The sequence below is a fragment of the Pezoporus occidentalis genome, unplaced genomic scaffold (assembly GCF_034315485.1).
Source record: "Pezoporus occidentalis ecotype Australia unplaced genomic scaffold, CSIRO_AGI_Poc_V1 ctg93, whole genome shotgun sequence".
Lineage (NCBI taxonomy): Eukaryota > Metazoa > Chordata > Aves > Psittaciformes > Psittacidae > Pezoporus > Pezoporus occidentalis.
Window position 1 is genome coordinate 7,979,517 of NW_026916294.1, and position 25,061 is coordinate 8,004,577.

The 25,061-nt window shown below is 42.9% G+C and overlaps 1 protein-coding gene and 1 long non-coding RNA gene across 2 annotated transcripts in view; one reads left to right on the top strand and one right to left on the bottom strand.

Annotated features, from left to right (window-relative positions):
- The window catches only part of LOC134157223 (uncharacterized), a 182,903-nt gene that overhangs the window by 124,779 nt on the left and 33,063 nt on the right, over window positions 1-25,061 (bottom strand). The window contains exon 2 of the long non-coding RNA XR_009962233.1: window positions 386-423. This is a non-coding gene — a long non-coding RNA (uncharacterized LOC134157223). The remainder of the gene's footprint in view (window positions 1-385; window positions 424-25,061) is intronic.
- The window catches only part of DZANK1 (double zinc ribbon and ankyrin repeat domains 1), a 498,878-nt gene that overhangs the window by 119,165 nt on the left and 354,652 nt on the right, over window positions 1-25,061 (top strand).

The window sequence follows — 25,061 nt, forward strand, 5'->3', positions numbered from 1 at the left end:
TAGGCTTATATAATTAAATCCAGACTTGCAGATCTGTGATCCCTGCCTCCATCTGTCTCAGTAAATGCATCTCTGAAATCACAATCAACATGTAAAATTTGTAGCAATCAGGCAACTATATGTAAGGCAGACAACACAGAATCCTTGTAAGAAGCCACTTCAAATACGTTCTGTCAGCCAAACCACTGGAAGGAAGATACTTTGGCTTCCCTTCTACTTGTCCACTCCAAAGTGCAATTTAAAAGGAAACCCTGAAAATCCCTCTTCAGCCTATACAAGCAGAACTAGCTCTTCTGTCTCTTCTCGCACCATGCTTCATTCCCCCAGAAGTCCAACTTCAAAGCACCCAAACATCCACACACAGGACATGAGCCATTTGACTTACCATGGCAGAGTCCATGAGCTGGGAGATCTACTGCATTCCTATATGGGAGGAAGAAATGAAAAGCGCGTTAAGTGCACTGCAACAAAAGATTTCTTCATGAATTTTAATAATATCATTAAAATTATTAATTAGCCGCAAACATTAAGCAACCTGATAATAGCTGAAGATGTCCTTGCTCACTGCAGGGGGTTGGATTAGATGACCTTTGAAGGTCCCTTCCAACCCAAACTATTCTATGATTCTATTCCATCATTCAGGTTAATTGCATTAGATCTGTCTCATTTCCATGAGTAGTTACAGAAGGAGATTTCTAGACCAAGGTGGCATATAAAAATTGATCTTAAACATTTAAAAAACAGTAGCAATGATACTGCCCTACTTTTTAAAGCCAAATTCACATCCCTGTCACAAGACAAGAAAAAACATAATGGCCCCAACCCCGCTTCTGAAGCCCTGGACATGAGCCAGTATTCGCACAGCCGATACAAGCTGTCAGCCCCACCAGTGCCAGTGGATCTCTGCCAGTTTGTGTCAGCTATGATCTACTCCAGTATCCTTGCTATTTTGTGTTAAGGGTTTTGTTGTTTACCTATATGGTATCTAATAGAGGTCATTGCTGAATACACACAAAAGAACTTAAAAGAGTCTAAATGCAGCCCTATTTAATACCCCTTGTGTTTGCTGCTCCCTGCCCTAATGGGGCTGCAATTTCATCTTCCATCCACCTAAAGAATCAAGCCATTCTAACCAGCCAAAAAAAAAAAATGCCTAGTTCTTTGTATTTACTGCTATAAGGCATTTTAGCATAGTCCAGCATCACTGGTGTTCGTTTAGATCATACCAGCAAGGATCAATCCTCTCCAGCAATAAGCAACAATCTAGTTGGCAAAAGCCTAGTATATCATAGCGATTCTCACGTACTTTTTGTGCCACACATACGTTACCACAGATAAAGGACGGACAGTTTTCCAGATCCGATGACAATCTGCCATGCCATCTACTTAAAATGTCCTAAACCAGTCCTCGACTTAGCAAAGCACTTCAAACATCATTATTATCCTAAGGTGTCTTTTTACACATAAAGCCACTCTGGGGCATTTTGAGGAGATACTTCCTCTTTAGAAAAGATTACTTAAGCCCAAAATCCACTACAGAAATGTAGCAGTCATGCAGGGAAACTTTTGCTTGGACAGACCCATGAATTTGTAAGTGAAATCATTTTTCTTTCCTTCTTCCCTAAATGTACCAACTCCTTTTATCCTAAAACCTCAGGGGAGACGGGGAGAAAAGGGGGAAAAAAAAAGCCAAGTCAGATGAGCTCTTCACCTTTTCCTGATGAAGACAAGCACTTCGGAAATTCAAAACTTTCTGTAGGCCAACACACCCATCTTCTTCCCAGAATTATTCACTGCAGTTAATCACATACAAAGATCCCTTAATACATTTAGAAAACCTATGTCATTTATATGTGATAATACTGTCATTAGTTTTAGTAACTAAAGAGAATCTCCTCAAAATTTGTCTATCACAGAAACAGTATTTTCTGAAGATAAGGCAAGTGTGCAGCATCCTGAGGCTGGGGTTCCCTAGCTCTAGTACGTGTCGCACGAAGTATCTTTTCTGGCTTTGAATCAATAAACATCTAATTGCCTCTAGCTCCTAACATGGGAAGAGGCACAAGCAAACACAATCTGTCTTGCCCAGAGAAGCTGTGGCTGCCCCAATTCCTGTCAGTGTTCAAGGCCAGCTTGGACAGGGCTTGGAGCAACCTCGTCTAGTGGAAAGTGTCCCTGCCCGTGGCAGGAGGTTGGAACTGGATGAGTTTTAAGGTCCCTCTAACCCCAACTATTCTATGAAAATTAAGAAGCTGTCCACAGCTAAAAATACTTCACTGACTGATCCATATGGGATTGCCTCCCCTGCAGTTATCAACAATGGCCCATCACACAAGTGTAAACTCAGACCCAGATCAAAAAATAACCTGTGTGGAAGCTGAAACACTCCTGACATGAAACCACCTCCCAAATTACACTTAGAACTTCCCCTCTTAACACCCCAGATATGCTGACCCACTGAACAACCATTTCAGTGGGGCCAATTAAAAAAGAAAATAAAACCATAACATTTTAGGTTTTATTTCAAGTTCAAAGTCTTTCCTCAGTCTTCTAAGAACATTTCAGAGCCCTCCAATACCTGCAAGGGTAAAAAGGAATCATTTAAAACCTCTTTCAAACAGGCTTTGGCATTTTAATGCAAGTTTGACTGCACTGGACTTCACTCTCAGGAACAAAACTACCTGGGTGACTAAAAAAAGGGGGGAAGGGAGAATATATATTCTAGGTGGCACAGCATTTAAATCTGTAGTGTACTATAGCATACACTGTAGGCCATACACAAGATCTGGTGAAGTGAAAATGAAAGTCAAGGCTACTCAGGAAGGAACCTTCTAAGTGATGGAAACTAAAAGGCACCATTTGTTCATTTTCATTTCATAACTCATCTTTCATCAGCCCAGCAGAAGGTACCAGCAGAACAAATATTCTATAGCATTAAATGCAAAAGTGTGCTGTCACCTTCCCTGGAGGTATTTAAAAGACATGTAGATGTGGTGGCCCTGGCAGTCCTGGCAGTACAGTTGCACTTGATGACCCTAAAGGCCCTTTCCAACCTAAACAATTCCATGACTCCATGAAAAGCGTACGATAAATGTTTCTCAAGAGTCAGTATTACATTTGATGTATATTTTTTACTGGCTTATTTATGTCTAATTTAACACGCAGCTTTAGGAGGACATCCAGAAAATACAGTGTATTTTCTGCTGCTCTGAGCACTTCCTCAGGGAGCCTTAATGGCAGTGTCTGCATGGTCTTTGGCACAGACTGCATCTGGGAAACTTCAATGGCACAGAACCACCGTTTTGCTTGCTGCTGCTGTGAATGAGGAAAAGAATCTAATAGGATTAAATTACATGTATTAGGCCCCAAAAGCTGGTGAGTTATTTGCTGCAAACTATGCTTCCTGACAAAATTATGTTGCAAAACACCCTAGTTATGATAGCTTACAGTACAGAGTTGCCACACAATCATAGCTAAGTGTACAGGATGTCTTCTGACACAACCCTACGCAGTATTTCTGAAGGCCTTCTCCAGGGCTGACTGCTCTTACGGCAGCTGCACTTTGAAACTCTGACCAGTTCACAGCAAAGCCTGTGTGTGAGATCTGAACACCCAGAACACCCAAGGTCTTAAGTAACATGGTCCCTCAGTCACGAAGTAGGTAATTTTCCCCATTCAAAAGCTCTCAGAGATCGGAAAAGTAAATCAGAATTACAGTTAATCTGCGCAGTACTTCAATCAACCTCTCCCAGTTTCCATACTGGGAGTCACTTTTTGGTTTGGGGTTGCAAACATTCTTTCAGGATATTTTGGTTCCACTTAGATACTAGTTCAGACTTCTATTTTGGTGAAGCTTTGGCCAAGGCCTAGAAAAACCCTAGTTGAAGATCTTTGATGTTATCAGGCACATAGCCACCAGACCAGATTCAGATCCAGCTGAGGACTGTATCTGAGCACTGTCTGTCCCTCCGCACCTCCAGCTGTGCAGTACAATATAAGTACTTTGTATTCATTTAGAAATAAACTGGAAAATGAGATGATTCCCACCATTTGCCTTCAACTTAACATTTTAGTTGCACTGAGTAGATCTGTGATGTTTGCTAGACCAAGCACTCACTTTCTGCTCCCTGCACCATAGCCTTAGAATGAGAGCTGCATTTTAACACCAAAGTATTCTCCATTCTGAACATAATCATGATTATTTACATGAGGTTTTTTTCCCCCACTCAATTCATACATCTACACTGTTACTAAAGCCTTACCACGTAAAAATAAGCCACATTTCTCCATCTGCAAGTCCACAGCATTGAGACGCACAGATATAAGCAGGTTGTATCTCTTTCTGTTCATATCCTCAGCTGAACTCCCTCTGTTGGGCTTACCCAGCAACCAAACCCACCCATAGCATTTTGGACATAGCATTCAAAGGCTTATGCCAGCAGAGGAGACATAGTCTGGGCATTCCTGCTGGTACTTACTCTTCCTGCAATGAGAAAGACATTTTGAGGTGATGATTTAAGGTGTTAGTCTGATATTTTAGTATGCAGTACGATGGATACATCATATCCATCATGGGGATACATCCTTTTCAGGAACAAAACTACTAGGGACCTGTTCTGGCCACCAACTTCACTGGAAATCGCAAGTCCGAGAAGAATATTTACCAGATCAAACATCCAGGTTTTGCCTTCACACCCAAAGCAATGTTTTCAATCAGGCACCCAAGCCACGGACATCTGTTCTGACACCCATCCCTGGCAGTGCTCAAGGCAGCGCTGGACAATGCTTGGAACAACCTGGTCTAGTGGAAGGTGTCCCTGCCCATGGCAGGGGGTTGGATCTGGATGAACTCTAAGGTCCCTTCCAACACAAACCAGTCTGGGATTCAACACTTTCCTGAAAGGTAGAAAGCATCACTAGAAAAATAAGGCCTGACTTGCAATTTATCTGCAGAGATGGTTATTCTGTGTTGACTGACAACCTTCACTACTGACACAGCAGTGGACACACACTTGCCTGTTTTCAGGAGCCCATCTCAGCAGTACAGAGATGCCCTGCACTCTCCTTCACATCCATTCAACAGTGCACAAACACCAAGGCAGTCCTGAGGGTATAGTTGGACTTGATGATCTTGAATCTTTTCCAATCTAGTTAACTCTCCGATTGCTTACTTAAACCATTTGGTCACTGGCCAAGAAGAGCAGTGAGACCAGCTCTGAGGCTCTCACCTGGCTATGGTGGATCCTGTCTACCTGTCTACCTGGCTCCCTCCAAGCACACCTTATTTTTAATATAGAAAACTTCTTATTCTGAAGGCACATGCATACAAAATATTTGCAATTTGCAGATGCATATTGAGTGTTTCCTTGAGAAATTTATGCCATGATAAAATATAGTTGGTGCCTATGGTCAAGAAAGCCAGAGAAAAACAGATGTTATTCTCCATAGTGTAAGCAAATACAGATTTTTCGAGACTGTCAGTGAAAGAAATTTCTGAACAACCTCTATACCTATCAAAAACATCATATCCCATCACTGCCACTGGAGATGACAAGAGCTAACTATATGAGGAAGCATCCAGCACTTGATTTACTACGTAATTTAAAATGTTAAAGCCAAGATCATCATTATGCTATTTTTAAAGAGAAGACTCGCTCAAGCTGTGTGATTTTCTTCTGAAAATTAGAATCACAGAATCCCAGACTGGTTTGGGTTGGAAGGGACCTTAAAGCTCATCCAGTTCCAACCCCCTGCCACAGGCAGGGACACTTTCCACTAGACCACGTTGCTCCAAGCCACATCCAACCTGGCCTTGAACACTGCCAGCAATGGGGCAGCCACAGCTTCTCTGGGCACCCTGGGCCAGGGCCTCACCACCTTCACAGAAAGAACTTCCTGATGTCTCACCTCAGTCTTCCCTCTGTCAGGTTAAAGCCATTCCCCCTTGTCCTGTGCCTACAGACCCTTGTAAAAAGCCCCTCTCTAGGTTTCTTGTTGGGCCCTTTAGGCACTGGCAGGTTTTCTAAGTTCTCCCTGGAGCTTTCTCTTCTTCAGGCTGAACAAGCCCAGCTCTCTCAGCCTGTCTTCAGAGCAGAGGTGCTCCAGCCCTCAGAGCATCTCCATGGCCTCCTCTGGACTCACTTCAACAGCTCCATGTCCCTCTTTTGTTGTTGGCCCAGACCTGGATGCAGGACTGCAGGTGGGGTTCTGTAAATACTTCTCAAAATCTATTTTAGCATTTGATAAGATACATTAAAGTGAAGAAAAAGCAAAGTCCTGAAATAAATTCAAGTTGAAGTCAGCTTCCTTCACTAGCTGCCACTTTCAAACTAAATCAGTCTCTGCAGGGATTACCAGCAGCACAAGCACCAGGCATCCACCCACATGGCACATTCAGCTGTTACACTTTTAATTCATTAGTCTCTTCAGCTAGGTTAGACAATTTTACAACCTCTTGGGGGGCAAAAAAAAAGCAAGCTTAGATGACCTCCTAACCTATTTTAAAACCTTTAACAATGCTTTTAAAAATACAGCAGTTATTTCTTAACAATGTGGATTAAAAACTATTCTTATACTAAAACAATATTCAAAGCAAACCTGACAATAACTTTGTCAGAAGAGGGGCAGATTAGATTCAAGGCAGGGACCAAAGGCTTGATTTAACAGCTAGTAGCATCAGTAAGATCTCTGCTCACTGCTTCTGAAACTCATTTTACCCAGAACCTCTAGACCCCGAGTCCGGACCTAGGATTTCAAATACTATGCCTGTAAAGCTCACTGACATTATATCAAGATAACAAAAGCTTTAGGGAATGCTCCATCCCTGGCAGTGTTCAAGGCCAGGTGGGACGGGGCTTGGAGCAACCTGGTCTAGTGGAAGGTGTCACTGTCCATGGCAGGGGGTTGGAACTGGATGACATTAAGGTCCCTTCCAACCCAAACCATTCCACAGTTTTATGATTTTACTTGCTACAAACCACACAATGAAGGCAATGGGGCCACATAAAATCAGGTCAGTCAGAACTGAACCCTTCTCAACCCTATCACCAAGGCTTACAACAAAACTGAGCAGTCTTCGGCAGTGTCTATTTTCTACCATTGGACCATGCAGCCTTGCTCAAAGCCTGCTCCTAACTGAATAAAAAACATCTGCAGAAAAAGAGAAATCTGACAGCAGTTGTCCGATCCCCACAAAGGAATTTGACTGTGAGAAGGGAAACTGAACAACGAAATAAAATGCTGTAACACAAGGCAGGCACAAACAAATAAACACGGAGCCCATGCAGTAAATTCACAAAATGGGAACCTTCCAAAGCATAAACTATCCCACTGCTTTCAGCTTTTGGCAGTGTGCTGGCATTAATGCCTTTCCTGCTCAGGTCCCAGACCTAAGCAATCTTTGTTTGCAGGACCTGTCCCATACAGTGGAACCACACAATGCACTGAAAGCTCATTGCTCTCACTGTAAACAAAGCTTCAGAGGAAGTCAATAGGAATCTCAACAGGAAACAAATGTTCTGGTGATGAGACAGCTGCTGCAGGATCATACAATGCAGCCAATGACAAAGGGAAAAGAAGGTAAATGCTTTCCATCTCACTTTACTTTTTCTGTGTGTCTTATGTTCAGCTATGGGCCACTATGGAAAATATATTTTGAACCACATCAAAGCAGGAAAAATTCAATTTGACACCAATAGAGTAATTAGGTCTGAAAAGTAAGCTTAACTAAGTCAAACTGCACATTAGGAAATCAGCCCTCATCTGCTGTCACTTAGAACATGACTACAGCAATGAGAAAGTAATAAATTTGTCTCAATAAGACAATATTTCCTTGCTTTGAGAATAAACAGAAAATATGTACAACTCACAATCACTCCATGCGTGTGTGCATATCAGCATGCACATGTTGGTGGGTATTATACAATCACCTAGAACCAGGCTAAATTTTTCTCATTCTTCCCTGTGAGGATTGTGAGACACTGGCAGAGGTTGTCCAGAGAACCTGTGGCTGCCCCATGCCTGGCAGTGCTCAAGGCCAAGTTGGATGAGGCTTAGAGCAATCTGGTACAGTGGAAGGTGACCCTGCCTGTGGGCTGGAACTAGAAGAGCTTTAAAGGTCTCTTCCAACCCAAACGAGTCTGTGATTCTATGAATCCTAAATGTATGTGCCAACTGGTATCAGTCAAGGATCCAGACAGTTCCAACAGTTGGTCTGATTCTCTGTGGTTCAACAGAGGTCAAAATAATAAAACCAATTTATGTCACTTGAAACCTGGGGTTCACAATGCTATGTCTGTAGCCTACACAACGCTATAAAGGCAAAGTGGGGCCAATGGAGATTAAGCAAAGATCAATAGATCTTTCCCTGGCATAGAATCAGCTAGGTTGGAAAAGACCTTTTAGATCAAGTTCCTCCAGCACTGTCAAGTGAAGTCCACCACTAAACCATTCACACATGCTCTGCAGCACTGAAAAGCCTATTTGTCTCAGCTGTGACCTGTTATTAATACAGCTGAAAACCTACTGTCATAAACCTTTGCTTTAGTCTGCTGCCTCTTTGTCACTTCGTCCATCACTCACAGATTAGCAGCTAACTACATACACAGTTCAGCTCCATTTGTGGACAGAATACGATTTATGATCTGGCTATCATGTGACCTGTTTCAGAGGCAGAAGCAATTGTGCACAATGACAACTTGCAACTCAGAAAACTCCTGAACATGACATTCAAAGTTCCATGGTCTGAAACCCTGGTCTCAGTCATGATTAGTATCTGATCATGTGCTTAGCATCTGAATACAGAAACAACCCAATTAAGAGATGCCTACTAGGGCATAATAAACTTATCAATAGCCAATGCTGGTATGATACAATTCAGCAAAACAATGGATTTGAGCAGCTCCATTCTTTATATTGCCATGTACTTGCTCATCTCTAGTATCATTTCCAACCCATGGAACAGCCTAAAAGAAGCTCTCTGAGTGACAAACCCATGCCCTACAACAGCCAGCTTTGGTCACAGAATATCAACAGTGATTCAGGATCCTCAGAGCCCCTTAAATACTGCCAGTGGCCAACAACAGGAGACAAGCACTCTGGAAATCAATAGTTCATGACATTAATTCCCAGCCCATCTTTCACCAGCCTCAAAAATATGTGTATGCAAACTTGAGTAGCCTGAATTTTGTGTCTATATTTTACAAGTATTGGTGCTTGTGTGTGCACACAGCCCTCAAGTAATGCCTACATTTGTGGTAGGAAAGCTCAGGATACCTACCCCTACACATCATTAGAGTTCCCATGCTGCTTCAGGAGATCCCACCATAACCACTCTAACAATATACATAGAATCACAGAATCAGCCAGGTTGGAAAAGACCTTCAAGACCATCAAGTCCAACCACTCCCCTAGCCAAAGCCACCACTAAACCATGTCATAGGGGCTCATTTACACAGTTACAGCTGTGAACACTTCCAGAGAGAGTGCCTCCACCACTTGACATTAAATTTCTGTTTACATATCCTGTCAGTTGCCTGCTAATTATTTTAACTGGCTAATGAAGCTGAGTCACAATAGGCCAGATTCTTTCATTCTTAGTATTTTCCTAGTACTTTATTTATTTGAAAGGCCAGTCAGTGCAGTGGGGCAAATGCATAAAGAGGATGTCAGAAATGGACCCTGTATGTTTGCAATGAATTGAAATAATCTCTGCAGACTACTTGATCTGATGCCTCCCAGGTTTTTTGTGTATGATAGCACACAGATGGAAATGTTTGCAGTGCAGGAAGAAAAAAGAAGCACTAGAAGCATAATAAATGTGACAAAAAGTGGTTACTTGTTCACTTGCAGAAGGGCAAAGAGGACAAAAGCTTAAGGGAGAAGCACAGCAACAGCAATTCAAGACATTTTCTCCTACACACACACGAAGCACAGTAACCAAAACCAAGCAAAACACATAAACAGGAGCCTTCCCAGGTGACAACACAGGCTTTGTTTTCTCTTAGATTTTAGAGTCCAGCTGTTATGAAGTTCTCTTAACTTTCTATGCATACCAGTATGCATGTGCTCCTTATCTTTCATGTACAAATCACATACCCCTCAAAAATGAAGCAAATGCTCTCACACTCAGGAGCCCTGCACAAGCTGTCTTACAGAGGTCTAACATTTTAGACAGGACTGCCTGTCTTCTCCTTTCACAGGGACTTTCTTTTCAGGTTAAGCATCCAAAAACAGGAATGCAAGATTACCACTGCGTATCATTCAGCTGGTCTCAGACACCTATATCATGGGACTGAGTCAGCCTAGAAGTGCCTATTTCTTCCCAACAATCACAGACTCACAGAATCAACTACGATGGAAAAGACCTTCAATATCAAATCCAACCTTTCCCCCAGCACTGCCAAGTCCACCACAAAACCATGTCACAAAGTACGTTTACGGTTTTTGAACATTAATATATACTGATAGCCTTAGTTCCAGTAGCCATATACTAATAAAACCAGAACCAAAATGTGTGATTTCAGCTGTGATTCTTTCTAGTCACACATCTTAAGTAATATGGCAAAAAATCGCAATGGATAAATCATGGGGTTTAATGTGAAGCTCTAAATCTTTATATGATCTGGATAATTTAGCTTGCATTAAACAATTTTGAAAGCAGAAAGTACTGACATGAAAAAGCAACTGAAACCAAGAAAAAGGGAAAATAAAAGAACAGAAACAAGGACTAATGAAAGACAATTCAATATATGACAATCTGGAATAAGAAAAAAGCATTCCAACACTAATTTTGAAATACTGCTCTGGAGAACATAGCTGGAAGAAATATTTTTTTTTTACTGAGAATACGACACAGCCATGGCTGGTTTCTTTATGATTTAATTAAGTACAACACCATTTGCAGATATCCAACAATTCAATCGAAGTGAGAAATAAAAAACCAAAAGCTAGAGTCAAAAGGATCATACATCCTCCCAGTTCTAATGAGAAACATCATAATTATCTGACTTAATACCTGCAGCTGAAAGTAGTGGTGTTAATTTCCTCTGAAACTTGCTGCACTCCTCTCCTTGAGGTAACCTGCAGCCAGCCCAGCTCTGGGGCCCCAACACAAGAGGGACGTGGATAAGGGGGAATGGCTTTAACCTGACAAGAGGGGAGATAGAGATGAGACATTAGGAAGAAATTCTTCCTTGTGAGGGTGGTGAGGCCCTGGCACAGGGTGCCCAGAGAAGCTGTGGCTGCCCCATCCCTGGCAGTGCTCAAGGCCAGGTTGGACAGGACTTGGAGCAACCTGCTCTAGTGGAAGGTGTCCCTGCCCGTGGCAGGAGGCTGGAACTGGATAAGCTTAAAGGTCCCTTCCAATCCAAACCAGCCTGGTATTCTACAGGTTAATCAGCTCTATCACATTTCAAAGAGCAGTCTGATGGGAGCAAGTCAAAGTGTGCAATGTGTTACACCTCAGCAGGGTTGCAAAAAATATTCTGTCCTGAAAAACTGACATTTTTCAGCTAATTGCATGGTGATGCTATACAGACATTTGGCCTAAGCAGTAATATTTGTCTATGAAATACATTCAACTTGCATATAAATTTGGTTCTTTCTCCCATGGTTTAAATAGCAACTGTAATGCAGTTCAAAGATCTGTACCTCTGCAAAACTTTATACAAGTGAATATGAAAAGAACTGTTTGATTTACACTAACAAAAAATAAGGGAGGGAAATACTATCTATTACTTCTAATTGAAACGTATGAAACATCGGCATTTTTTCTATAAGCAAATTTAGCAGCCATTTCATATGCATTTGGGCCACAACCTACAAACTACATTTGAGTTTCTGAACTCCATTTGTTAGATTAATACGTATGGATGTGTGGATTGAATCGGGATAAGATTATCTATTAGAGGTGTCTTTTGAGATTATTTACGGTGCTATACATATCTCCAAAACACTCACTTGGAGTTTCTTTTACTTCCCTGTTTGCTTCATGATGTTTGCAGTTAGTCAAAGGTGATTGCAGTTTCTTGCAGCAATTTACTGTTCTTTTCTAATAGGTCTTTTGTTTTTAACAGGCTACTGAAAACTATTTTAAATGTGTAATTCAAATAGTCACAAAATAATTTGTTTGGAAGAAAACAGAACAAAATAACACTCTCTGTTGTTTAAAACCATGACAATTGCTTATTTTACTGTAACAGTTGAAGATTCACTTGTACCATTAAGCAGATGGCCATGTGATCGTCACTCCCACGTATTCCTCTGTCCTTTGGGAACGCAGTCCATTTGTGCTCGCATGTCCCTCCTACTGAACAGCAAGCTGCAGATGCACTTACAGACTTGCCCACCAGTGATAGCTTTCAGGTGAACAACACGTTTTAGGATCAGCAGCTACTTAGAGGTATGTGTTGATAATTACACACCAACTCAAACATCACCACCTCCACCACCACAAACACAGCAACATCTCGCCTTTCATTCTTCCACATAGAGCCTGAGGCAGGGAAGGAATACTGCCTTAGGGTAAAATGTGTCACAGCATGTAGGAGGATCAAATCTGTCTTATTCCCTCCTCTCGTCTACATTAATGGAAATACCCCATGCCAAACAGTTCACAGATGGAGGGTTTGAATGAAATAAGTGTCCTTGCAAGCAGATGATGGGGGAGGGGGAAGGGGAAACCACAAAAAACACACCACAAACCCCCTCCCCCCCCCACATGCTTAATAAGCTTCTTCCCTTCTCTTACTAGGCTCCATCACTCAAGTTTCATGCCTGAGACAGAATAGTGAATAACCACTTTGAAACAACCTCCAGAAAAATTTCTACATCTTTCAGTAATAACATGAAAGTAGACCTTTAATTTGATATTAGCACCATAGAATCCCAGACTGGTTTGGGTTGGAAGGGACCTTTAAAGCTCATCCAGTCACAATCCCCTGCCATGAGCAGGGACACATTTCACTAGACCAGGTTGCTCCAAGCCCTGTCCAACCTGGCCTTGAACACTGCCAGGGATGGGGCAGCCACAGCTTCTCTGGGCACCCTGTGCCAGGGCCTCAGCACCCTCACAGGGAAGAATTTCTTCCTAATGTCTCATCTCACTCTCCCCTCTGTCAGGTTAAAGCCATTCCCCCTTGTCCTGTCCCTACAGGCCCTTGTAAAGCCCCTCTCCAGATTACTTGATGGCCCCTTTAGGCACTGGAAGCTGCTTCTCCAGACTGAAGAGGCCCAGCACTGTCAGTCTCCAGAGCAGAGATACTCCACCTCTCAGAGCATGTTCTTGGCCTCCTGTTGACTCACTCCACCAGCTCCCTCTTGTGTTGTTGCTCCCAGAGCCAGACACAGGACAGAAAAAAGCACAGATGTGCAGGACTAAAGGTATACAAAAAGTTCAAAAGTATTAAGATATATTTAATAAGGATTCCCCTTAGCTTTTAAGGCTGTTTGTTCTTGGGGAAATATGAGAGCTATGTCCTTCTTGCTTCTGTTCTGAAACATGCCTAACAAGAGGTAAGTAGAAGTCTCACTGGATCATCTGCTGCTCTTTAGCCCCAGATAAAAAGGCTTCGCTACTCCTTTCTTTATCTGCCTTCAGTTCCTGCTGCTGGGCACTGGAACATAGCCTGCTATTGCTAGGGATTAAGTTGTTTTCTTCTCAAGGTCCTTTGAAACACATACGCCCTAACTGGTTTATTTCCAGCTTCAGCTTTGTAACTGTTGGGGATTTTTTTGCCTATTTATTTTAGGCCTTTTCAGATAAAGTAATAAAATTTTACAGATTTTGTTATAACATTTGCTGATTACAAAGGTTTTTTTAGGCACTGCTGAAACAGTTTGTTTTTTGTGATATGTATGTTTAGATTACATCTTGGATTCTCAGCTAATGATGAGAAGAAACCATCCCCCTCGTGCATTTTAGGGGACTTGTCAGATGGGGTTGCTGTGGTATATGTTGGCATGCTTATGCATTTGTTTTGTGATGGGGAAGCAAATTGCAACACATCATAATAACAACATTGGCTCCCTACATCAGGCTGAAGATGCAGAACAAAAAAGAAGAGATGGGTAATAATTAGTAAACCAAAAATAGTGCATGGCTAATATTTTCACGGACATGCATGGAAAATAAAGTGGGAATTAACCTAGTCCTCAAACTGCTAGGGTATGGAGGAGCAGCAACAGTATAGCTTCCAGGCTTAATGATTTTCCCACTGCACTGAAGCCTTTCAGCGGAAAGTCAGCCCAATACTAAACTTCTCTTGCAAAACATGCAAAGGGTGGGGTTTCACCCATACCTTTGTCAAAGAATCAGTATGAATGGGGAAGATGATGCACGTGTTCATCTCTAAGTTCGGAAAGTCTGATTGCTTGATAGTAGTGTGATGTTACAGCATCAGTAATGGTAAGGAGATGGGTGGACACCTGCACAAACTTTCACTGGCTCCTGTTTGAGTATGGAAGAATTTTTCTAAATTTTCAGTAGCACTATTTAGCAGGTCATGATGAACGAAGAAAGAGTATTTTTACCATCACCTTGGCTTCACTGAAATTTTGGGTTAATAGAAAATGCATGATCTTTAACTGACTTCTTTGTGATTTCACTTATTTAGCTGTGGCTGATATATATATATATATATTAAAAAAACCTACGTTATATATACATGAACTACTTTTTATATATATATAAATATAAAACATATTTATGGCTTCCTGTTGTGAAATTCAGGATGTGCAGTATCTACAAGACTTGATGTTGCAATAGCTAGCATGAAATGATGCAGAAAATAGTTGACAAGACTTAAAATAATTTTATGAACATCCTGTGATAATGAATTATCAACATCTCTTTCCTTACAGCGAAAACTTCAGTATTAGTATCAAGTAATCCAAGCAGGGATATAGAGGAAATAGTACGTACATATTAATGTTTTATTGAAACAGCACATGGACCTTGCATGCTTTCTGCATATAGAACTAGTGATGGAGAAAAGGAAGAAGATGCTTTCTCTTTTCAATAATGGGCAGACAAAATAAGACAGAAGCTTTTCAATGACAGGTATTTCTCAGTTTCAGTTAGCATCTGTGCTCTTCTAGAAACATTCCAGGCACAGAGAGGACACTCAACTGCTCCTTCACTGGAAATTTTATAACCCCAGATTCCAAGGACAGGCAAGGGTTAAGAAATAAGCCTTGCAGAATCATCCTTTTAACCTGTTTCCCAACCTTACTTCAGAGAACACAGAATAGTTTCTCAACAGGCTGAGAGAGCACAGGAGACCTTAGAGCAGCTTTCGGCGCTGAAAGACCAAGAAAGCTAGAGAGGAGCTTTTGACAAACCAGTCTGGGAGTCTATAATGTATCTATGCTTTAAGTAAGTATATTCTTTCAATCATGTCTCACAAAGCAGCTTCCTCAGAGCAAGTGCACAAAAGATGTGCCTGGGCCGTGGAAGCAGCAGTCCCCAAAACTATGGTCCTGCAGCCCATGTAATACACTGCTTGAAGAACACCAAAGGAAAGCCTGTTCTCAACTTCTGCCTGCCTAGCAGAACAAGAGACCAAGGCAAGTACTAACAGGCACATGATAGGATAGTGACGGCAGCCCTAGAGGGGACGGTTCTACTGTCAGAATTCTAGGAAAGGTTAGGTTCAGCTGGTATGCCACCAAATTCAGAACAGCTCTTCTCAAGCTGTGCCTCCCACAGCTACAGCTTGAAAGCAACTGTCTTCATACCCTGCTCTCCTAAGAAGCGCAATAAAATAAGTTCTGGTACATGCTTTACAGTTCCATAGCATTTCTTTAAAACTTTACAAAGCCATCACACATCCTTTTATTAGGATATGTTAACAGCTTTTAGCAGAGTTTCTTTAGTAAGATTATTCTGGGGTAAGCAGTCATTTCACAGATTTAATACAAGTTCTACACTTACAGTATACTAACTGAGCTGAATTGCTACCAGGAAGTTAAATGTATTGCAGAAGATGCTTTGCAGAGTGAAACAGCAGTAAAAAAGAAGCTATTTTGTTGAGGTGATGCATTTTATTTCATAGTCAGAAGCATATTAAAGTATGTAGAGCATATAAAAGTAAGATTGTTGAGATTTCATCTAGGAGTGTTTCAATTTGAGATAAAGAACCCAATTCCTTAGACTTCTTCTCAAAGAGAGGAAAAAAATGAATACATACCAAAATGTAAAATAAAGAGGACTATTCTATAACCACAATTTGAAGGGCACAAAGATCCTTTCAGCTAACAACAAAATGCTCTACAGAAGTGCTCCCAGGTCAGCATGATGCCCTTCAGCGAAGAACATCCTAGAAATACAGAGCAAAATCTCACAAGGTACGAAATATAAATTCATATACATATATTCAAGCCACGGAAGAATACTGGAGAATATCAGTTCAGAGTCTGATCTATTGTTTTCTAAAGGGACTGCATTACAAATGACTTTACTCACAAAATGTCTTATTTAGCTCTTTATCACGGTGGTACCTCAGAGTCAGCAGCCCTGAACTCCCAGTGTCATCCAAGCCCTCACTGAACAATACTACGACCACAGAATTCTCAATAGATGCACAAATCCCCCAGACATCCTCCATCTTTCCAGTAACATCATGAATTACACTTCCACACAAAACAGACACACTTAAACCCAACTTCAGTTTTACACATTTCAGAGCATCTGGTGTCTAAAGGGAAGGTCTTTAATGAAAGGGTCTTCACATCAGAGTTCACGAGTAAACCTACTGAAATACCTGATACTTTTGCTCATATTCTCAACAGCAAGTAAATGAAGGGAAGACACTGCCATCTCTTTAAAAAAGTATATATATATTAAAATATAAATATCTATGAAAGTATTTAAACTGTAATGAAAGGTTCATCACTGTTCACTACACAGCCTGTGCATACTGAACTTGACCTTTTAATAGGCTTCTTTTCACATCAACAGAATCGGGTATTTACAAAGATAACACATACACAAAAAAAAGGACTTTAAAGTCACTCCTAAATTGAGAAATTCTGCTTCTGACTGGAGGAAGCTACAGACAGTTTTTCTTGTCTTCTGCCAGTCAGGAGCAATGTAGGATCCTAACAGCTATATGACAAATTTCCTTATCCTGCAACTATTCTGCAGTTGCAGTTCATTTGCAGGATTTTACCTCCAGGGTGCTGTCTCTCAGCATCCCAGTTTAACAATCACTTCACTTTACATCCATTTCCATTAGGTCTGTTGGGCACGCTTCAGAAGTAGAGTTGTCATAGAGCAGAACACCTGCTATCTAGCAGTATAAAACCCATTAAGACAACTTAGGCTTAAGCTTCAGACTATCAGCTTTCCAGAGGCAGTGAACTAATTCTGTTGCTTTTTTTCCCCCTGCAGTGGAAAGTACCTGTCTCTCACAGACACTACAGTTAGAAGATAAGTTTCTTCAGCAATTTATTGAAAGAAGAATGGAAGTGAGCAAGAGCAGGAAAGAGAAGAGCAACCATGGAAATTCCTAAGACACTATTCCAGGGGTCTGGCTATTAGCCAGCATCTTTATGCACTTTAAACATGCATCTTGATATTTTTTCCTACAGAGTCTGCAGTTCTCTGGTATCAAGAAGAAACCTGTTGCATTAATGTGTGCAACTTGACTGGCTTACCTTCCATGCAACCACAGAGTGGTTAAGTTGGAGAGAACCTTAAAGATGTCTGACTAGCTTCACTGTACCATTCAGTCTGCGTTTCTCTCATCCTCCCAATGTGCCTCAGAAATTTCCAGCAGACCCACCCCCCAAAACATCTCCAGAAGAAGTCACTATCCGCTTACAATACCAACACATCACATCACGTCTTTGACTTACCCAAGTAACTCTCAAGTTACGCAGCAAGCTTTTTAGTCACATTTGATCAGAAGAATTTTTGCCCCAAAGAAAACATAACTAAAAAATGATAAAATGCCCATCAGCTTTCTGATTACTTTTTCCAGGACACTTGCTGGATAGATCCTCAGCTCACACCAGCTGAAGATTCGTAATTAAGACAACAGCAAGAGCCAGGTAAAGCTGGATACTAAGGGTCTAAAGCTTTGCTATAGTATCTGCATTGCTATCACTGGAAATTTATGTTTATAAACAAGGGGCCTGTGTGTCAATCAGCAATTATTTCCAATAATTGCTGATTTACACTAAGAAAAGAAAAAGCTGTAACTATCATAGAATCAACAAGGTTGAAAAAGACCTTTCAGATCAAGTCCAACCACTGCCCCAGCACTGCCAAGCCCACCATTAACCCATGTCACTAAGGGTGAACTGATCGCCCCTCATGATCTCCACTCACATCCAGCCCTCGTCTGCCCCCCACTGCTGCCCACACTGTATCTCTGCTGCCCCCATACTTCATGGCTATCCCTCATGCCACACCGCTGCCCTTGCTCTCCCCTCATGAATGCCCCTCACCCCTCATGGCCACCCCTTGCATCCATCCCATGGCTGCCCTTCCTCTCCCCTCACAATCTCCCCTCATGGCCGCCCCCCCCCTCCCCTCACGATCAACCCTCATGACTGCCACTCCTCTCCCCTCACAATCTCCCCTCATGGCCACTCCTTCTCTCCCCTCATGATCAACCCTCAAGACTGCCCCTCCTCTCCCCCTGCAATCGCTCCTCATGACATCACCTTACCCCTCGCGGCCATCCCTCCTCTTCCCTCACGATCTTCCTTCATGGCCGCCCTTGCTCTCCCCTCATGATCTCCCCTCACAACTGCCCTTCACCCGTCATGGCCACCCTTCCTCTCCCCTCATGATGTGCCCTTACTCCTCCATGGCAATCCCTCCTCTCACCTCATGATTTCACCTCATGATTTCCCCTCATGGCCGTCTCTCCTCTCCTCTCATGATCTCCCCTCATGGTCAGCCCTCCTTCCTCCGCCCGCACGATCTTCCATCATGGCCGCCACTCCTCTCCCCTCATGGCTGCCCCTCTCTCCCTCCCCCCACCCCTCCGACTGACGCCCTTTGGATCTGTAATGGAGCAGATGAGGATGCACCAGCTCCTGGGTTCTCCAGGTGTTTGGGACAAATTCAGACCCAAACTCCTCTGATCCAGGCCTGGATTCACAGCCATGCAGGGAAGTAGCCCTCAAATTGCCCCACACTCACCCTTAACATCGGCCATGATGTGTGGTGCCCAGGAAGGAAAGGCTGCGTTAGTGCTGCAGGACACGCACGTGGCTCCTCTGGGAAGAGCGCTGCGAATTCACAACATTCACTTTGCATTTGCCTTTCCTGTCTTTTTTAGTGGGTTTTTCCCCCTGTGGTACATCGTTGTGCCCTGGTACTCAGCCAGCTCACCCAGCTAACAGCGAGGTAGGCGACAGACAAAGCTGCCTGAAACCTGGAGGCAGACACCCGGCAGGCAGCCCTCCCTGCTTCAGGCATCCGACTTCTGGCTGCAGCTCCCCTCAAGCCTCTGTGGCTTCCCCTGGACTCATTCATATTTCCTTGGGGGGAAAGTAACTACACTTGTGCATTCAACATACAATTCCTAACTAAAAACAAGCAGCTACATATCCTGCAATAACAGAGCTTCAGTGTGCTTCCTTGTAACTCCTGACTGACTAGAGCTGAGAAGCTGTACATGAAAAGGGTTCCCTCTTTCTTTCCTTTCTTCCAAAATAAAGCCAGAATGCCAAGTCATCAACTGAACACTAATTATTTATGAAGCACCCACACTCCACACTGCTCCTTGGGTCTAGTGAAAACCTGCAAGGGACTGACAGCCAAACCCTGCATTCAAGTTTTTCTCCATATTGCTAAGGGGCTTCTCTGCAACAAGACTCAAAGCCACTCTGTCTTCAAGCTGCAGCAACAGAGCTTCTCCAGAAGTCACTTGCAGGTCAAGCAGCTAACATCAGTCACTGTGACAGCTTAGCTACAGGGTTATAGAGAAACAATGGCTTATGCACAAATAAAATAAATCCCATGAAAGCTACATGCAGTCAGATAACTAGCACCTAAAGAGGCCATACGAGAAATATCCAAGCAGGAAACTGTTCTCCCGTTAAGAGCCAGATGCATCTTTTCTTCATATATGATGTTATTTCACATTGCTAGGATAAATATTTATAAACAGTGCAGTTTCCCTCCTGCAAAGAACCAGATTTTCCCAATTAATTTCTTACATTAGGAAATAAAGGAGTGAAGAGAGCTATTTATGAGTCTTCCTTCTTCCAGGTAAAGAGCAATACAAGGGCTAAACTGAGAAAATTGAATAGCGCGCTCCAGCTACACAGGAGATACCATCTTCTGAAATACAACCTCTTTTAGCTGCCTTGAAATCCTTTTTGCAGTTACCAACATTGCAGTGATATACCAGCAGCCTCCCTAAGGAGGCTTTGACTGCATTTCACTAATACTGTGCTATAGCTCAAAACAGAGACTGCCAAGTGAGTGCAACTATTAGAACCACAGACCGGTTCAGGTTGGAAGGGACCTTAAAGCTCACTCAGTTCCAACCTCCTGCCACGGGCAGGGACACCTTCCACTAGACCAGGTTGCTCCAAGCCCCTGTGTCCAACCTGGCCTTGAACACTGCCAGGGATGGGGCAGCCACAGCTTCTCTGGGCACCCTGTGCCAGGGCCTCAGCACCCTCACAGGGAAAAACTTCTTCCTAATGTCTCATCTCAGTCTCCCCTCTTGTCAGGTTAAAGCCATTCCCCCTTGTCCTATCCCTACAGGCCACTGTCAAAAGCCCCTCTTGAGCCTTCTTTTCAGCTTCTTAAATTGCATCACAGGCTCATGTAGGCGATTCAAATTATAAGGCTGCTAATGTACAACACACACCCCACGCCAAGTCTGCAGCTCTTCTGAAGAACGAAATAGCCGAGAAATGGGTAGTTGGAGATGCTAGATCCCTTCCTTACTTCCTGCCTTAATCCAAGGATGCAATCTGCTTCTGATCTGTACTTCATTCCCGCCTTGGACTAAGTTTAATATATTGCATTTCTGTGGCAGGCAATATACACACCAGAACTGATCTCTGTAGATGCACATGTGTAGCTACTCTGCTTTTAGGTAGAGGCCTCTAAATCTGCCTTTAAGCAGTAAAAATAATTTGTGGCAAATACCTCCCTTAATTAAAACCAGAAACACCTTGAGTACTTACTTTGATATACATTGGCACTTCCTTCATTCCGCTTGCAGATTTAAAACAAAACAAACACATCTTGCAGTTTATTACCACACCTTAATTTAACCTACTGCAATAAAACTCACAGGAAAGTTGACTTGGCAATATTCATTTCAAAAATTCCATTTCTGCTATGGTAATAGCACATATTTCCAGTTTGTTGTAGCAACGATATTTACTGTATGCGCCTGAAATGTTCAGATATATTGAAAATGCTGCATCTCTGTCGGCTCTTACAACGGGCACAGTCAGATTTCAACTGGAACACTCTGCGAGCACAGCATTTTCCATTTGCAAAAGAGAGTTTTGTTAAACAACCAAATCGCATGGAAAGTAGAACCTAGAACCCGAAATTCCTCCGTTTTAACTTAAAAGCCTCGAATGCCATGATTTCAAGCATACCTACTTGATTCTGATTGCTCAGATGTGCTTTCTAGAATATGCCTTTAACTCTGGGGAGTAGGAGTGCATGTTGGGGGAAAAAGCATGGAGAGAACATTTCCACTGCTTTGACCTCCCAGTTACCTACATGGAAAAACAGTTCTGTGTTATGACAGAAAATACAGCACTGCAGCTGTTGATAGAGTGTTCCTCTATATTCAGACCCTCACACCCTGCTCCGTGCCTCTAAACACAATGAGCAAATCATCATGGGACTGAGGGGTGCAGGGCCATAATGGTACAAGGAAATTAAATGAAGCAACAACAATAAACCCTGGGAGAGCTCCCAGAAAACATCATTCAAATCATCCTGAGTGAACCCTGCTCTTCTGCAGGGTGCGCCCAAACCAGCTCCTGAGAATCAGGAATCCCTGAAAGTGATCCAAAAGCCCTCTCAATTTTATATTCCCCATCATCCTCACTTACTACCAGAACATCAACAAAACATAGCAACCTGTGAGAAGTTCTGGGAAGGCTGTTTAACTGCTTGACAAGAAGGCAGAGAGGCATGCTGCACAAGAAGAGACATCAACACTAAATATTCCCCCAGGTTCTTAAATGAATACTCATGTGCTAAAAAGCAAGTGTAAAGCAACATTATGGGCAGTAGCATTAGTTATTGTGCTTCCCCCGCTTGTTGTGTAAGTGTTGCCTCTACCATACTCTGCTGGAAAGGATGAGGCTGCATAGCAGAAGCCACACCTAGATACAGGGCAAAATCTCTGTAATGGGGAGCAGGATGTGCCCCCACAGGGGCTGAACTGATCCAGCACAGAGAGCTTGTGGGCTTTAACACTGCCAGGTAGGAAAGACACTGCCAATCACAGAGCTTGCAGTGTAACTATGGATTTGTACATCTCTGAGAGGAGCAGGGTGTGTACTTCAAGGAGCACAGAATCCCAGACTGGTTTGGGTTGAAGGGACCTTCAAGTTCATCCAGTTCCAACCCCCTGCCACAGGCAGGGACACCTTCCACTAGACCACGTTGCTCCAAGCCCTGTCCAACCTGGCCTTGAACACTGCCAGGGATGGGGCAGCCACAGCTTCTCTGGGCACCCTGTGCCAGGGCCTCAGCACCCTCACAGGGAAGAATTTCTCATAGGAAGTATGTCTCATCTCAATCTCCCCCTGTCAGCTTAAAGCCATTCCCCCTTGTCCTGTCCCTACAGGCCCTTGTCAAAAGCTCCTCTCCAGGTTTCCTGTAGCCCCTTTAGACACTGGGAGGTGCTCTAAGATCTCCCTGGAGCCTTCTCTTCTCCAGGCTAAACAAGCCGAGCTCTCCAAGCCTGTCTCCATAGCAGAGATATTCCAGCATCTGGAGCATCTCTGTGGCCTCCTCTAGACTTGCTCCAACAGCTTCACATTCCTCTTTGTGTTTGGAGCCCCAGAGCATATAGCCATAGAAGGCCCAAAAGAGATGATGGTAAAGAGAGGTGCCTACAGTTCCAGAAGGCAGCACGGGGCAGGGTTATTTCAAACAACAAAGCCACTGACAACAGGTCTTCTCAGCAGCTGTAGTCAGAAGCAGTTAGAAGAAAGCTCCAACCTTTCGAGGACTGCCTGGAGAAGGGGAAAGATTTGCTTTCAGGACTCATTTAAAAATGCCTGGCCCAACAGATCAGTGTATTCTCTCCAAGTATTTGTCTTGTTCTATCTTATTAATTTGTTCTTGTTATAATAAAACAAGGACCAGAGTCTGGGAGTCACTTTGAGCACTTTGGCACCTCTGCCATGCAAGGAAGTAGAAGCTGTTCTGCCTCACAGCCCTGGCAGGCTCCAGGTCCCACACAAATGCCTTTTTGAACAACCAGTTTATCTTTCAACACATAAAAATCAGAGAATCTAAATCAATAGCTGGGGTTTACAATGGATGCAGAGCAGAGCAGCTGTGGTTTTAAACAACGCGTGCAGCCACACAGGCTCCAAAACAAGCAGCTGCAGGAGAGGAGAAACCCTGCCAAGGCAAACCATTATGCAGACAGCTCATCAGACAGGTATCAATCTCCACTGTCTGGCAAGTGCCCATTACAGGGCTCCCAACTACTGTATTTTGTACAATTGGACAGAGGCTAGAAGAGGCACCACCTGATACTTACATTTGGCAATACATTAGAAAAATTGGACTAAGCTATCGGCTGAGCCTTGGAGACCACTGCAAGATGAAGCACTGTGCTTTCAGCAGGGACAGAGTCTCTGAGAATGCAAGTCAGAATTAAAACATCCCTGTCACAAGCAGGGACACCTTCCACTAGACCAGGTTGCTCCAAGCCCTGTCCACCCTGGCCTTGAACACTGCCAGGGATGGGGCAGCCACAGCTTCTCTGGGCACCCTGTGCCAGGGCCTCAGCACCCTCACAGGGAAGAGCTTACTCCTTACATCTAACCTACATCTCCCCCATTCCCCTTTGTCCTATTCACCTCAGTCCCTGATGAAGAGTCCCTCTCAGGCATCCCTGTAGGCCCCCTTTAGGCACTGGAAGCTGCTCTAAGGTCTCCCCATAGCCTACTTTTCTCCAGGCTGAACAACTCCAATTTTCTTAGCCTGTCTTCATATGGGAGGTGCTCTAAACCCCTTTTGTCTAAAAGCTAACATTAGAATTCAGGATACTACTCTTCTTGCCCAACAATATTTCTTACATCCAGATTTTTAAGCCAGGGTACCAATGCTGTGCTCAAAAGCATCTCTGCACACTGCCAACCATTTCTGTTACTGCCAATAAACACATCATTTTAGAAAGGAGGTGATTATGTAGTTCTATGTAGGGCAGTATAATAACATATCTCAACAGCAATAATCATTGTTATCCATACTTGACAAGTGCAACATCCAAACTTTGAAATGAAACAGCCTCCTAATGATCAAAGCTTTTGTCAACAAAAGATGTGCTCTTCAGAACTTAAATACCAGCTAGAAGGCAGGCAGAGCACCTGCCTACAACAAGGACGAGATCCCTTTCAGATTTCCCCTTCCAAAATGTTGTGTCCCTATTTTACATGTATTAGTTTACTTCTGACTAAACACAGTTATGGCCAAAAAGAATTTTCACTGGCTGGAACAGAAACCTTCAAATGTACTTGAGTGATGCAAACCCATCTGTACTCCAGCACTGATTTCAAACTACTTCTTTGCGAATTTCTTAAGGAGCCAGTATTCAATCCTATACTAGGGCTTAAATATGCTTTTCAGAAGAGGATTCTAACCCCAGCACAGGGTAAACTTAGTACTTTACACACCTAAAGTCCTTCCATGAGGCACAACAAGCTTATGTAAACCTCAGTGCATGCCTCTTAAGTATCAACAGAGGAGAATTTGGAAAATTAGGATGAGGGCACTTTGCAAATGAGACTTTCATGAATTGCACCTCTATTTTGAAAGTTGGATCTCCTGCCATAAAACTGTGAAGTTTATTTCCTCTGCATTTCCAACACATTCTTGA